This window comes from Acyrthosiphon pisum, chromosome A2 (assembly GCF_005508785.2).
Source record: "Acyrthosiphon pisum isolate AL4f chromosome A2, pea_aphid_22Mar2018_4r6ur, whole genome shotgun sequence".
Taxonomy (NCBI): domain Eukaryota; kingdom Metazoa; phylum Arthropoda; class Insecta; order Hemiptera; family Aphididae; genus Acyrthosiphon; species Acyrthosiphon pisum.
In genome coordinates, this window is record NC_042495.1 from 5259635 (window position 1) to 5273804 (window position 14170).

The 14170-nt window shown below is 29.6% G+C and overlaps 1 pseudogene; it reads left to right on the forward strand.

The window, feature by feature from the left end:
• The window catches only part of LOC100570188, a 7915-nt pseudogene extending 2259 nt beyond the window's left edge, over positions 1-5656 (forward strand).
• Positions 5657-14170: the final 8514 nt, after the last annotated feature.

Sequence of the window (14170 nt, forward strand, 5' to 3'; positions counted from 1 at the left end):
ATTATAGGTCAAATTTTTTTTTATTACTATAGATATAAGTATATAATATGTCTTATACCTAGACCGACATACCGTCTCCGCTCAGAATCGTTTTTCTTATACAATGATATTAAATCATTGAATTCAAATTTAATACCATCCATTATACAGTGGCCCACTTGTAACCTACTGTACAGCATAGCGACATCCACTTGCCCACCTTTTTTAAATTTATATTTACAATGTATGTCAATTAATTATTATCGGATTCGACGTGTTATCAACAAAATACCAAATGTCCAAATCTAATGTAATAACTAATAAGTAATAATCAAACTAATCAATCAATTTCGATGAACATTTTATGGAAACTTTTAAAAATAAAAATAAAACTATGATAAAAGCCAAGGGGGGGGGGGGGTCCGGACCCGGGGTCCACCCCCCTGGGTTCGCCACTGTGAACATTATATGTATCGCTGTAATTCTGAGAATACGAAAAAATATTAAACAATACTTTTACAACAAATTGTGACTGGAGATGAGACCCTAGCAAACTTGCATCTCAACATTTTGGAAGTAATTAGGAGTTTATGAACGGAGTAAATCAAATATCAATGCTTCAACACACTGGCGGTTCCTTTTTTTAAGAATAGTATAAAAAAAACTCGTCCCACATTACCAAAAATGTATGGAGTTAAACGGAGACTATGTAGAAAAGTAACTTAAATGTTTTTGTTTTTTTATTTAAATATTTGTTCTTTGGAATTATTTTGAGATAGCCCTCGTAAATCAATGACCACTATTATTATAATACTACAACAGAAGTTATTCAAAATAAAAACATAATACATTTCGATGTACATACCTATATATGGTTACTAGATGGCAGCACATAATTTTATATAATAATAATATACTGAAATATTATTTTAATAAATCTGTGTATTGAAAATACTATAATATATTAATATATTATTATACTAGGCAACAAATAATTATAAACTATAATCAAACAATTTTTAATTTTTTTACTAACTGAAAAACAAAACTACATGAAAGGTACACGCCAAACACGCCATATATAATTGCAGTACTTCTACAACCACTACTTTACACTATTCCATGACACGACTTATAAGTTATATGTTGTACCTATTCATCAAAAATTTAATCGAATGTATTGCTTAAAAAAAATAAATAAATCGACTAAAAGTAGCTGACTCCAACACAAAATTGCTTAGTTCTCGAAAAGGCAATAATATAACACCTAAAACAAACAGGTACATTTAGTACGATTAGGTACCAAAATAAAGTACACATTTATACCAAGGGCGTCTTCAGAGGGGTTGAAGAGAGACTACCCCTCCCAGCCAGGCTATATACCACCATACCTCGTATAGTCGTATCTTATAAAAATTATCTTGTACTTTTATATTGAACTTTTATGTAGCTGAACTGTTTCTGATCATATTACCTAATATTAATAAAAAAAAGTTTGTGCATGTATAATGCATAATTCAAATACTAATTATACTAATAAGTTAAAATAAATTAAATGGTTACATTTTAATACATCCATATTTTATTTTATTTATATAGGTATAACTTAATATAACAACGGTTAAAATTGTCGATCTAACTATCCTGCAAATTCCAATAATGAAATATGTTGTCTTCGTCTAACTATATCAACATAATAGTGACAAATTTTATCTTGAGAATAATTCATTTTTTTCTGTTATTTCAATATTAGAACAATTTTACCTGCTAACAAGTTTAAAGTTAATAATACTATTAAAGCTGCACCCATGATAGTTTTTTTAGATATTTTAATTTTAAAAATGTTATGAGCATTTTAAAATTATATTTTTTTTTTAATTTTAAAATACTTATAACTTGCTTGAACATCAAGAAAAGCCTATTCTGAACACTAAATAATATTCATACATTAAAATTTAACGGTTAATCATCTATATGACTATATGATACCTATATATCTATATATATATATATTATAAATAACAGAGTTAAATGGATTATCCTGGACGTAAAATTTGATATTTTATTATTTTATACTCTTAGTTCGAAGGGGGCAACCTGACAACACATTCTATATAAATATATATTTTATAATAAGAAATTATACAATCATACACAAATACTGAGTTTATATCATTCATTTTTGCTTCCTCAGTCCGGAATCCCCAACACCATTTGTATAGTGGGCCTAGGGACGTCCCTGCTTTGTTCGCGATATCGAACTTTTCAACAAGACGGTGGGCGTTAATTAAATAAATAATATCAATAACAACAACAACAACAATCCGATTTCGACTTCACTCCCAACGTGATTCACCAATCACAATTCAAATTAAAACGTTGCCCCGAGAAAGACCAAGTTCGTTAATTCGACGAATATAATATTATTACATACGCACGAGTGTGTCTTATATCACCGATTAAAATAATAATAGTAATAATATCGTATTATATGAACGACCTCCGCTTACACAAAATATAATATAATACTATGTAGGTGTGTGATACCTGTCGATACATGTAGATACCTGCAAGTCCAATGTCAATGCATTCTCCCAACCCCTCGGGGCTAGGAAAATATACATTTGCGCGACTTATACCGCACTAGCCCCCGAGCTACGAAAACACTATACCTCTTAACAACGATACCCCACAAATAGTATCGATATGTTATTTGGTATATAGGTAGTACATAATATTATATAGTAATCGGTAATTAGTACGGCACAATGGTCGCTCGCCCCGAAGAAACGCAACTCAATCACAGCTGAAAACCTATTTGTGTACCATCCACCGCTATAATATTGTTATCCAGACAGTTGTCTGTGACTGAATTACCCGAGGGAGCAGTGGCACAATAATATGATATTACAATGAGTTGTACAGTAGCCAGAGACCGCGGTGGAGCCCGCCGTTGCCCCGGGTCCCTCGAACCACCGCAGTATAATAATACATTAACCCCGTCTTAGAACTACCTGCTAGGTATTTTACCGGGACGATATTTATACACATTTTGATATTCATCCCCTTCGATTCCGACGAAAATCATCCGCAGTCAATATGGTAGGCCATATACCTTGACTTTTGCAAGCCATAATATAATACCATACCTACTTTATACAGCTAGTATGAGTACCAGATAAAAATCGTGTAAAAACGGGACAAAGTTTTGAAAGCCCATTAACCTCTTATTGACTCCTCTGATCAGCTATATGTAATTGCTGAACAATATTTAGATGCAATTTTATTTTAATTTTTGAGCTAGGTCTCTTGCAAAACGATATAATTAGCGTTTATGTGCAATATAAGACAATAAAATGTGTATTCAATTTTGTCAAAATTATAAATACATATTATATATATACATATTATAAAATGCAATGACATTTTTAACAATATTTTCCCAACTATATCATTGAGTGAAAGTGACTCTTCTAATTATAAAATATATCGGCTGCATGGGGGTCAAGTAATGTGATAAACGTGCGTCTCCCATGTAGTGGTGCTTACCAAAAAAAAAAAAAAAAATTATAAAATATATCACGTAAAATAACAAATTATACTATTCATTTAAGCTAATTAAGTCATATTTTAGAATAAATCCATAACATTTTTAGTAGATTTTAAATCGTTTTCGTCAAAGCCAAAGTCACTATACGGAATTAAAATTGTCAGCGTATAACATGATATGTTATTACTATCGTTTAAACATGCATTTTTCGTGGTTTATAAATAAAAGATGCAATAATGTATGTTTATATCTATACTTAAAATATGAAAAGTAAAAAAATTATTGATAAGTATGTTGTATAGGTAGGTACATGATGATTTCGTTGCAATTTGTAAAAGGACGCTTCAGAAAACATATAATGTATTAATAAATATAAATCATAGCACTATAAACAACTAACAAAGATGAGATCCTTAGAGGGATCGTGACCCGTGGGAGGTGCCTAACCCCCCCCCCTCCCCATCGTGATTTTTTAATATTAAATATATATATATATTAATATATTTGGTAATTTCTATGATAAGTAATAAGTAATTTTTTAACTAAGCATCTAAGACAAAACTAAATGAGACAATAATATTATTTACAAAACATGATCTTTTTGAAAATAGTAAATTAAGTAAAACAGTAGTTTAAAAAAAATATGAAAAATTTATAAGGTACCTTCATACCTAAATAAGGTACTTAACAAATAAAAATTCATTGGGAACGAATTCAAAATAATTTTTGCCACGACATTATACAATAATTGTATACCAAGTTGGTGAGAAAAAAAATAAGTCAGAATTTTTTTCTATTTCAAAAAAATTTCTCCAACAATAAAATTTGATGCTCCTAATCCCCCTATATTTTTTGTCTTCATGACGGCACTGGCTATTATATAGATATTATATAATATACAATAACATTGTGTGTTTTGTCGGTTGCGTGTACACGTCATTCATTTCTGGAACGGTGGGTGATCCGAAAGTATATAGATCCCTATATTATTGTGTAGTTATAAATTACATGATATAGGTATTGTAAAGTGTGTGTGTGTGTGCGTCTCGTGTATAAAATATATGCGCCGACAAAGGACGTAGCAGATCCAAATGATTATAATACCTAATAGTACCCATCATAGTCGGTACCCACATAATATTGTATGCCATATAGGTACCTGCCATATTATGATTACACTTCCTCCGAAGGTCCGTCTGCAGCAGATTCGGCATATTGTATAATATTCGTTGATCTATCGTCCTGCAGCATTTTCACGTTATTATATTATTATTATTATTATTATTATTATTATTATTTCGAAAAACGGATAAATTATATAGGTAATATTATATTATATTATGCCGCTCATATAATATTATTATTACTCTGGACTGTGCATGCTATTGTGTATATAAATACATCGTCTATACACGAAGTTCGGCGAACTGAATCTGTACCATGTACGATTGCGCAGTAATAATCACCCTTGGTCGGTTTTACACAAAACATTTTCCGATAGATTGCGTAAACGTTTTTTTAGCAACAAAACATATAGATGGACGAAGACATTTTCCTCCAAAAATGATATTTACCGTTTTACGCATGCTGACACTTTCCTAAAAAAATAAATAAATAAATAAATAAATACTGACCATTTTCCGCAAATAAGGAATTAAGAATACAAATAAAATAAATCGTAAAAATATATTTTTAAGTCATATTGTATTATATTTAACCCTAATAAGGAATTAGAAATTAAAAATAATGATATGTCTAACACAAATATATATAATAGTTATTAAAATAGTTATAACAAATAAACATTAAAAGAAAATTTATCTTTGAATTATTATTATTATTTTTTTTTTTATTTATCTTGAAATTTACACAATTAAATTTCCGCTTCGACTACAGGGGCCATTAGCTTTACATTTTTTTGACAGACAGAGACAAAAGAAAAAAAAATAGCTTATATATAAATCAGTAATGAGTAAAATATACAATTTTAGATTTTACAATATTTTAGTTATAATTTACAGTAGGTTTAATATTTTTATTGTTTTGAAAAATTCTATTGTGTATGCTTCATTTTCAGGGTTTGGACCTAGGCTTGTTCCGATGTCGTGGCTACTGGCTTATGTTTAGTTCTTCTCTTTCTATTTGGTATATTCTGCATTCTTAAAAAATGTGTTTAATTGTGAATGTGGTGCCACATGTTAGGCATATTGGTGGTTCGTTTTTTTCCATTAAATATCCGTGAGTCAATTTTGAGTGTTCAATTCTAGCTCGATTCAGTTTTTTTCGTTTGAAATACTAATGTTTGGGTTTCTTTTCCATCTTAATATCTTATTACTGTTTTTTTTTTTAATTTGGTTTAATTTGTTTGTTTGGCTGATCCATATGTTTTGCCAAAGGGAAATTGTGTTTTGTTAAATCTATTTTCTTACGTCAGTGTACTGAGAGTTCTTTATGTATTGTGCATCATTTGAGCGAATAGAAAGTTTGGCTTGTTTATCAGCTCTTTCATTGCCATCTATTCATATGTGTCCAGGTATTCATGGTATCCATAAAAGACAATATAATATTGTTTCTCTTTTCTGCTTCTTCTAGTCTGTTTTGTATTTGTATTGCTATGTCACTGAGATTAAATTTATTTTTTACACTAATGAGGTAGTTTAACGAGTCACTCTGAATTATTAACAAAAAATTGCAGTGTACCTATATTTTTTTATAACTTTACATTTCAGCAAGAAATTAATATCTGTTTAAAGAAAATAAATATTAGACAGATGAATAATTATTTTACTTTTTGTATTACTTGGAAATTTCTTCGTTTTGAAATATAATAATTGCATTGCTTCACGCTGTTTGTTTACTTGGTAGTCTTTAGATTGTTTTGGAATATGAATACTTTTTATTTTACAATAAATGTCTGTTTGAGTTTGTTTCACAATATTGAGCCACATAAATATATTTGGTATTTTTTATAAGAATATCGGAAGAATATGGAGGAAAATAGACATAATTTTAGTAAAAAAATGTATATAACATTTTATGAGTTTTTAAATAAGTAAGTACTAGTTAAAGTCAAATATTTTTTGAAAGTTTATTACTTTTCAAATTAATGAGTCTTCTTTAAAAAAAGATTTGACATTTAAAAAAATTAAAAATAAACCACTTGACATGTATTTAGATACATTTTTTCAGTCAAATGTTTTTTAAAACAGATTCAGAAGTTTTCAAACGAAAATTATGTCAAATTAAATTTTTTTTTATTTTCAGTATTAAAAAATTAAAATGCAAAATAAATGTTATATTATACGTGTAACGCATAAGTCATTGAATTAAATTTTAACTCACTGATCATTGTATACGATTAAATACGATTTTGAACTATTGATTCTCTAAAAAAATATCACTATAATATATTATATTCGATATTCTTAAATCACTGTAAGAAACACTTTTGAAGAACCATGTATTAAAGTTTTTTACCGACAAACGAAAATTGTATTAAACCTAAGACTAGGTAATAAAAACCAAAAATAGGAATAAATTATAAATGTTAGTAAAAAACTAAAAAAAATGAGGTAAAATATTATGAAAATTGCTTTATGTCTTTAAATTGTATATTTTATACATTTTATAAACATTTTAAATCTCAAAGTTTTTTATTCATTTTTGAATAATTACAATAAAAAAATAAAATCGACTTGTTGAAAACCGGATTATTTTGTTTTTTTTTTGTTTTTCCTGATTATTTTGATAAGAACTGGAACATATTGTTTTCTACTAGCATGAAACTTCTCTAAAACCTTTTATCGATACATTTTATCTACTAGACATTAAACTGTCTTCAGATGTAAAGAAAAACATATATTATTTTAAGAAACAAAATTGTAAAACTTAATATTCTACTCTCAAAGTTAAATATCTAGGTATTATTTTTACTAGTGACCTCACATTTACTGAACATCTGTAATTAAGCCTACGAGCAGTAGGTACTTACTAATTGCCCACGGGTTTTTAAACCGTAATACTATTGAGAGTTTCGCGTCCAAATATGTTAACGTGTTTTATACCTTTCCCTTGTCCAGTCGTTCGGTCAATTTAAGAATAAATGGAGCCATGTCAAGATTATGTCCTGTAAAATAAGCTATAATACCCGTTATAAATAAAATATACATTTTTGTATAGGTTAGGATAACCTAACCAACATTTAATATACAGCTTGGACTTGATAGCACCATATCTGCTGCTACACAAATATGTAGGAAACTTAATATAAGTTATAAATATTTATAATTTTAACAATATATTATATTTATTTATCATTTCTAAAAAGCTAGATTTTTAAAAAATATACTAGATAAAAAAATAAAATTATGATAGAAATAATAATTAACCATTAGGTATACCTATAATTCGTTTTGAAGACATTTTCGTTTGTTGAAATTTGTTTTTTTCTTTTTGTAAGTATTACTTAGTATAAAACTTTATTATTGTACTTAACTCAAGCTTATTATTCCCCAACAGAAGCATTGTGCTAAAAATAAGTTTCAAACATGTTATTACTATTATTATTTATTATAATATAATATATATATGTTTATGCATATCAGTGTATATAATTATTTGTTTTTCCAAATGAATTATATATTATTATTACCACATGCGTAATTATTGTTGTCTGTTAATATATTGCTTTAAGGACTAAATACTAATTATATTGTTAGTCACCAGTCGTCACATAATGATCATAATATGAAAAAAAAATGAACGGAAAACCTAAAATTTAGAAACTAAAATCCTAACGCTTATTGATTAGAACGATGGCCGTACTCGCTGGTAATAAACGTCGTTGTACCCATCGTCTGGGAAATGTTTGAATTTTTCAAATACTTATTTTGAATCGCTCTTCGAGTTCATTTGAAATTTAGAGTCTGACCAAAAAAACCACACGTAAAATTGGTCACAATCAACGATTTCGTCATTGAAATAATTGAAGAGAAAACCATGAACAACGACAATACTTGGATTACAACAATGACTGAGGGAAAACAAGAAGCTAGGGGAGATACAGCACTGGGAAGGCTAAAGGACCAGGAAGCAACTTCAGTGACAAGCAAGTCCCCGCGTCACCAAAATAATAAGTTCTGCGGCCACCCGTGGTGTGACGGTATCATTGTGAGACACACTATCACGAGACCATCTGGCGATTCGGCGCTGGCCTGGCTGTTTCGGTCACCCTCGGAGCGACGGACGACGACACAGGGCAGAAGGACCTGTGTACAACGACGCCATCCTGACGGTACCACAACGATGACTGCTTGCACGATGATGACTCGTTTCCAGCCACGGAGACTGAAAAGAACAATGGATCGCTATAGACAGCTAAGCTAGGAACATGAATGTCAGCATTGCCGGACTCATGGAAACTGATAATTATGTTTCAGGGTACGGAGGTGTGTGACCTAACTAGATCCAATTAGCTACCAGGAACCACCTTCAAAATTGTAAACTTGAAATCAAAGAAGTATTTGCATGACTATTTATCATGTAGGTACACAAACACGATAAATAAATAAAAAACACAAACTTGTAAAATTAATAGCTATACATTCATCGCTGTGCTAAAAATCTAAGATGCACAATTTTAACTATATAAAAACAAACTTTTCATACAAAATAAATTATACTTACATTTATACCTAGTTTATAATACGTACCTACTTCATTTATAGAGTAAATTATAACGTTGATAGGTGCTCGAGATTGGTGGGAGCTTAGAAAGGGTAGGAGCCACGATATAGAGAATATAAGGCGAAACCTGCACTATTGTGCCAATTTGACGTCAGTTTGATAGTGCTTCGGGAGCGTGGTATAGATAACAACACCATTTGTTAGGGGCCTATTTTTCCTTTTTTTTTCCATGTTAAACACGACGAAGAAAGATATTCTTTACTATAATAATATTATATTATAGGATTGTGAAGTTAAAACTTATACAAGTGATGTATTCGACGAACTCCCATTAACCGATTTTTGACATTATCTTGTTGTAATTCCAAAAAAGATAATATCATATAGGTACACTTGAAATTTTCACCAAATATTTATATTATCATTTTCCAAACATGGTAAAATGTTCAAACTGTTTTGACTTATTTTGAGCTATATATAGACATAACAATTTTTCAAATTGTATTAGATAGTTATTTTTCAGTTAGAATGTCAGAAAAGTTTTGCCTTCCAGAGCTAACATTAGAAATTTTAATAAAAGATTCGTCACAAATTTTTCTACCTTTATTATCGAAAAAGTTTATTTGTAAGTTATGCTATATATTCTAATTTATTAAATTATTAAATTAGATTATTTGTAAGAATAGGTATGCTAAATTGCTAGGATGACACAATGTCTCCGCCCAGAATCATTTTTCGTATGCATTGATTTATCATTGAATTCAAATATAACACATCCATTACAATGATAAAATACTCAAAAACTACAACTGTACATCAGAGTGGTACTAACTTGTCTATCTTTTATTATATTTAAAATTTTAAAAACTTTATAATACCTATTAATTATTATAATCAATATTATAAAGGTTTTAAGCTACTAATGTACCTACTGCTAGTATTATAAATTAATAAAGTATTTGTGGAGACTATAAGCATAAATATTTTATTAAGAAAATGTTATGGGGGGGTGGTGGAATGTTATTCGTAATTAAGACCTAATTATAAATTTATGAATGTACCGTTGCTCATACAAAAATTTAGTCCTAGAACCGCGCCTGCGTTGAAGCTATAATAATATAATATAGTATATATATTGTTTGTTGTGACGTGAATTGAAAACTACAAATTAACGGCTACGGGATACGGTCATACGGGTTTTGTATACATTACATGTCTGCATATAATGTCATAATTATGTCATGTGTGTCAATTTTTTTTATACATGATAAGATTTTCAAAATATTTTGACTCTTAGAATCTATTTATGAACGTGTGACGTTTTTCTATTTTTTTTCATTTATTGTCGATAAACAGTATTTTATTAGGTCAAAAAGATAGACAATTTTTTAATGCAAGATTCCTCATGAGTTTTTACTAGCAAGTGACATGAATTTGTTTTCATAACTTATCCCTCCTACTGCTATTGGTTTCAGAGGGTTTATAACTTTCGGAGTGCTTAATCAGTCCAAAAAATCATATCTTTTGATCGACGACGCCACTATACAGACGTGCAAGGTGGTTGAGCTAAATTGTATAGGTATTTAAACGCGATTTATTTGTTCCCGTGGTGACGAATTAAATAAACGGTTCATCGTGTCCATGACGTACAGACGTACAGTACCTAATCAAAATCATATTAATGTGATTTTTTTATGCATATATATATTACGGGCAAAGTTGAAATAATATTTGAAGCGTCTATTTAAAATTTTTTTTTATAATTATTTAAGTACTCAGTATGATTTTTTATTTGATTTTTAATACATTCAATATTTAACCTATGATGCCAAAATCTAATTGGGCTATGTATAGGTATACAATGCCCGGACAATGTTAATTTATTCCAACTTTTCTGGATTTCTACTTTTCCCGTAACATGTATATTATATTGTATAAAATAATGTATTGACGTCTCTTTTCGGAGGTATAGGTATTACGCAATAGTACTAAATTTACGCGGTCCATTCAACCCGAATGAGATGAGTGTATATATTCGTGGGGTACCCGCGGGGCACCAGTTACGCCTGTACTAATAATTAGCTACGAACCACGTTATTGGGCAGTTAAGTTTCGCCGCATCTGTCGGATCGCGATAATAGGCAGCGATCATTGTCCCTGGTTTTGAATTCGAGATGTATACAAAAAAAAGGGGTCGAAGGAGGTGGCACGTAATCTTCTGCAGAAGTACAGCGTACTGATTTTGGAAGTACTTACGTTTTCTTTTTCCTTCGAATGATTATATTGGAACTTGTTCAATTGTATAGGCTATATATATAGGCACAATCTATAGTTTATATAAATACTCTTATTTCTGGGTTACAAGAGTGGTATATATGCTGAAACCGTATCGTCTATGGAAATGACTGAATTGAGAAAATATTTAAATAAGACAATGTACCGCAACAAACGAGTTGCGAAATTTGGCTTCCGCAATACGCGTTCGAATAAAGATATTATAATATTATACATTTATACAGAATTTGGCGTCAAATAAATATGCGTATGAATTACGTGATTATTCAGCTAAATGTTAAATAGAAGAAAATGTATGATAATAATACACCGACCGCTGCACCATTGTTCTTGCCGACGAAATATCATTGCCTATATAGCTACCTAAATTATATGCTATAATGTAGAAATATAGAATAGTACAGTAATACTGTATAAATAATAAAACTGTTATTTATGGTGTTTTGTATTTTAACTATCTAGAAAACTATTCTGAAACCACAAGTACAATATATTAAATGTATTGTACTAAAAAATTACTAAAATAAATTTTATTTTAGGAATTTTTTATCCTACGTTCCAATACTACTTACAAATTTTGAAAACTTGAAAAATTTCCGGTATCGTCATTGATAACGATTATAATATTATACTGTACCAATACGTTTCCCCGCAATGATTATCGGACGCATGTTTATTTTTAGAGTTATACCATGGTACATAATATTATAATACTAGGTATTAATAATAATATTAACAATTTAAATTTTTTCTTCAAAGTCACGAATCATCTATTAACTTTCTGCATATCATAAAACGTCAAAATATGAGCTTTCCGCGTACAAATATACAGTGGAACACGTGCCACGGTTAAACAGCCGCTAATTAGACGATATACATGGTTATAATTTAATATCCTAGGTACAACATGTTCAACTGGATTTCTAACTTTATAACATTGCAGTTGTACCTACATATAAGGTATTACACAAAATGGATAGCGAATAGATTAGATGTCTATTGTACCTATCTAGTTTTACCTATATAGTTTTACAATTATGTGTTTTTATCATAAATCACTTTTGAGAGTTATTAAAGACCTTTACAAATTTAATGTGACATACAAGTTATATCGTACATTGTAATTGTAAGTTAAAACTTAAAAATAATGTAATACTGTATACTTACGTAACTACGTAAATATATAGTTATGTATACATAGATAATATTATGGATATTGGGTATAATAAAGTTAGTAAATTTTTTACTATTCAAAGAAATATCCAACTATTTTTTATGTACATCATAATATACATATTATATAGTATAATAATATACCTACTATTATACAATATTATAGACACAGCTAGTCTATTATGCATGCGGACACTGTGCGTCGGCCACTCAACTCGCTTCGCACTGACCTGTATATTGTTTATTGTCAAACACTTAAAAGCATGATAATAAATTATTACAGTCAAAAAACGATTATGAGCTCAGTTTATTATAGTATTTATGAGGAATTTTTTTGGGGGTATTTTTCATAATTTAAGTGCTCGTAAAATAAAAAATCTCACGAGTAAAGGTTTAAAAAACGTATTGAATATGAATAATGCCATATTTTAGTAACCTTATACCTACTAAAATTTAAAGTCGTATGATAGGTACCCTACTCGAATTAACACATTCTTCGAGGACAGAAGTATCATTATAACTTAATATCTGTTTGAAATTGAAGATCGGCGTCGTACAGGATATCACGTTGCTCATAAGCATAGCGATACAGAATAGTAATAGTTTATAGTGGTGTATCATTGCATTATTTATAATATAATAATTATTGAAAGCAACATATTAAACAGTTATACATAAAAAAAAAAATTCTGATCAACACGTTTTAAGAGGACGCCGCACCTGAGCTGCGTGTCTTCATAACATATTACATTTTACAGATGAATCTATTTGACTCTGTTAGTTTTAATATTGTCATTGAACTGGACCTGATGTCTGGATATATAGACCTAAATTCAAATTTTTTTATTACACTACGGGAAACATGTTACGAATAACGCATTTAATTATCATTATTGTAAAAATTTAACAAAATATTCCCATGATATTATATTAGTCATGAATTTTTAGAAATTCATATATAGAGGAGGTATACCACAATACAACACGATTTATCAAAGTGAACTATACCGGAATATATAGATGTACCTAATCGTAGACGCTTTGAAATCGAGGACTAACGCGATAACGATATGGAATTGGAAGGTTGGTTCTCGAAACGGTTAGAACTTAAAAGCTCTCACATAAAAATCTCGCCAGATGTACACGATGCAATGTGCAAATATAAAAAATCAAATGGTGGCGGTTTCGTCGAAAGTTTTTATCTCTGTTCGCAAAGCTGGGCACGCCGCAGCCACGAATCATGAGTGATGTAACTATTTCGGCGTGCTTCAATTTTTTATAGAAATAACTGCGATAAGTACATACATACGTCCTATGTAATAGAAACAATTAAGTATAATTGTATAAACGTATATCGGCCGTTGTACCAATACGTCCAATATGGCAGTATAATATATTATTATAGCTTCCACGCTCAGCACGGCTCGAAATCTGAAACGAGACGTGTATATACTATAGATATACGGTGATAATGTAGTCGTAAAACAA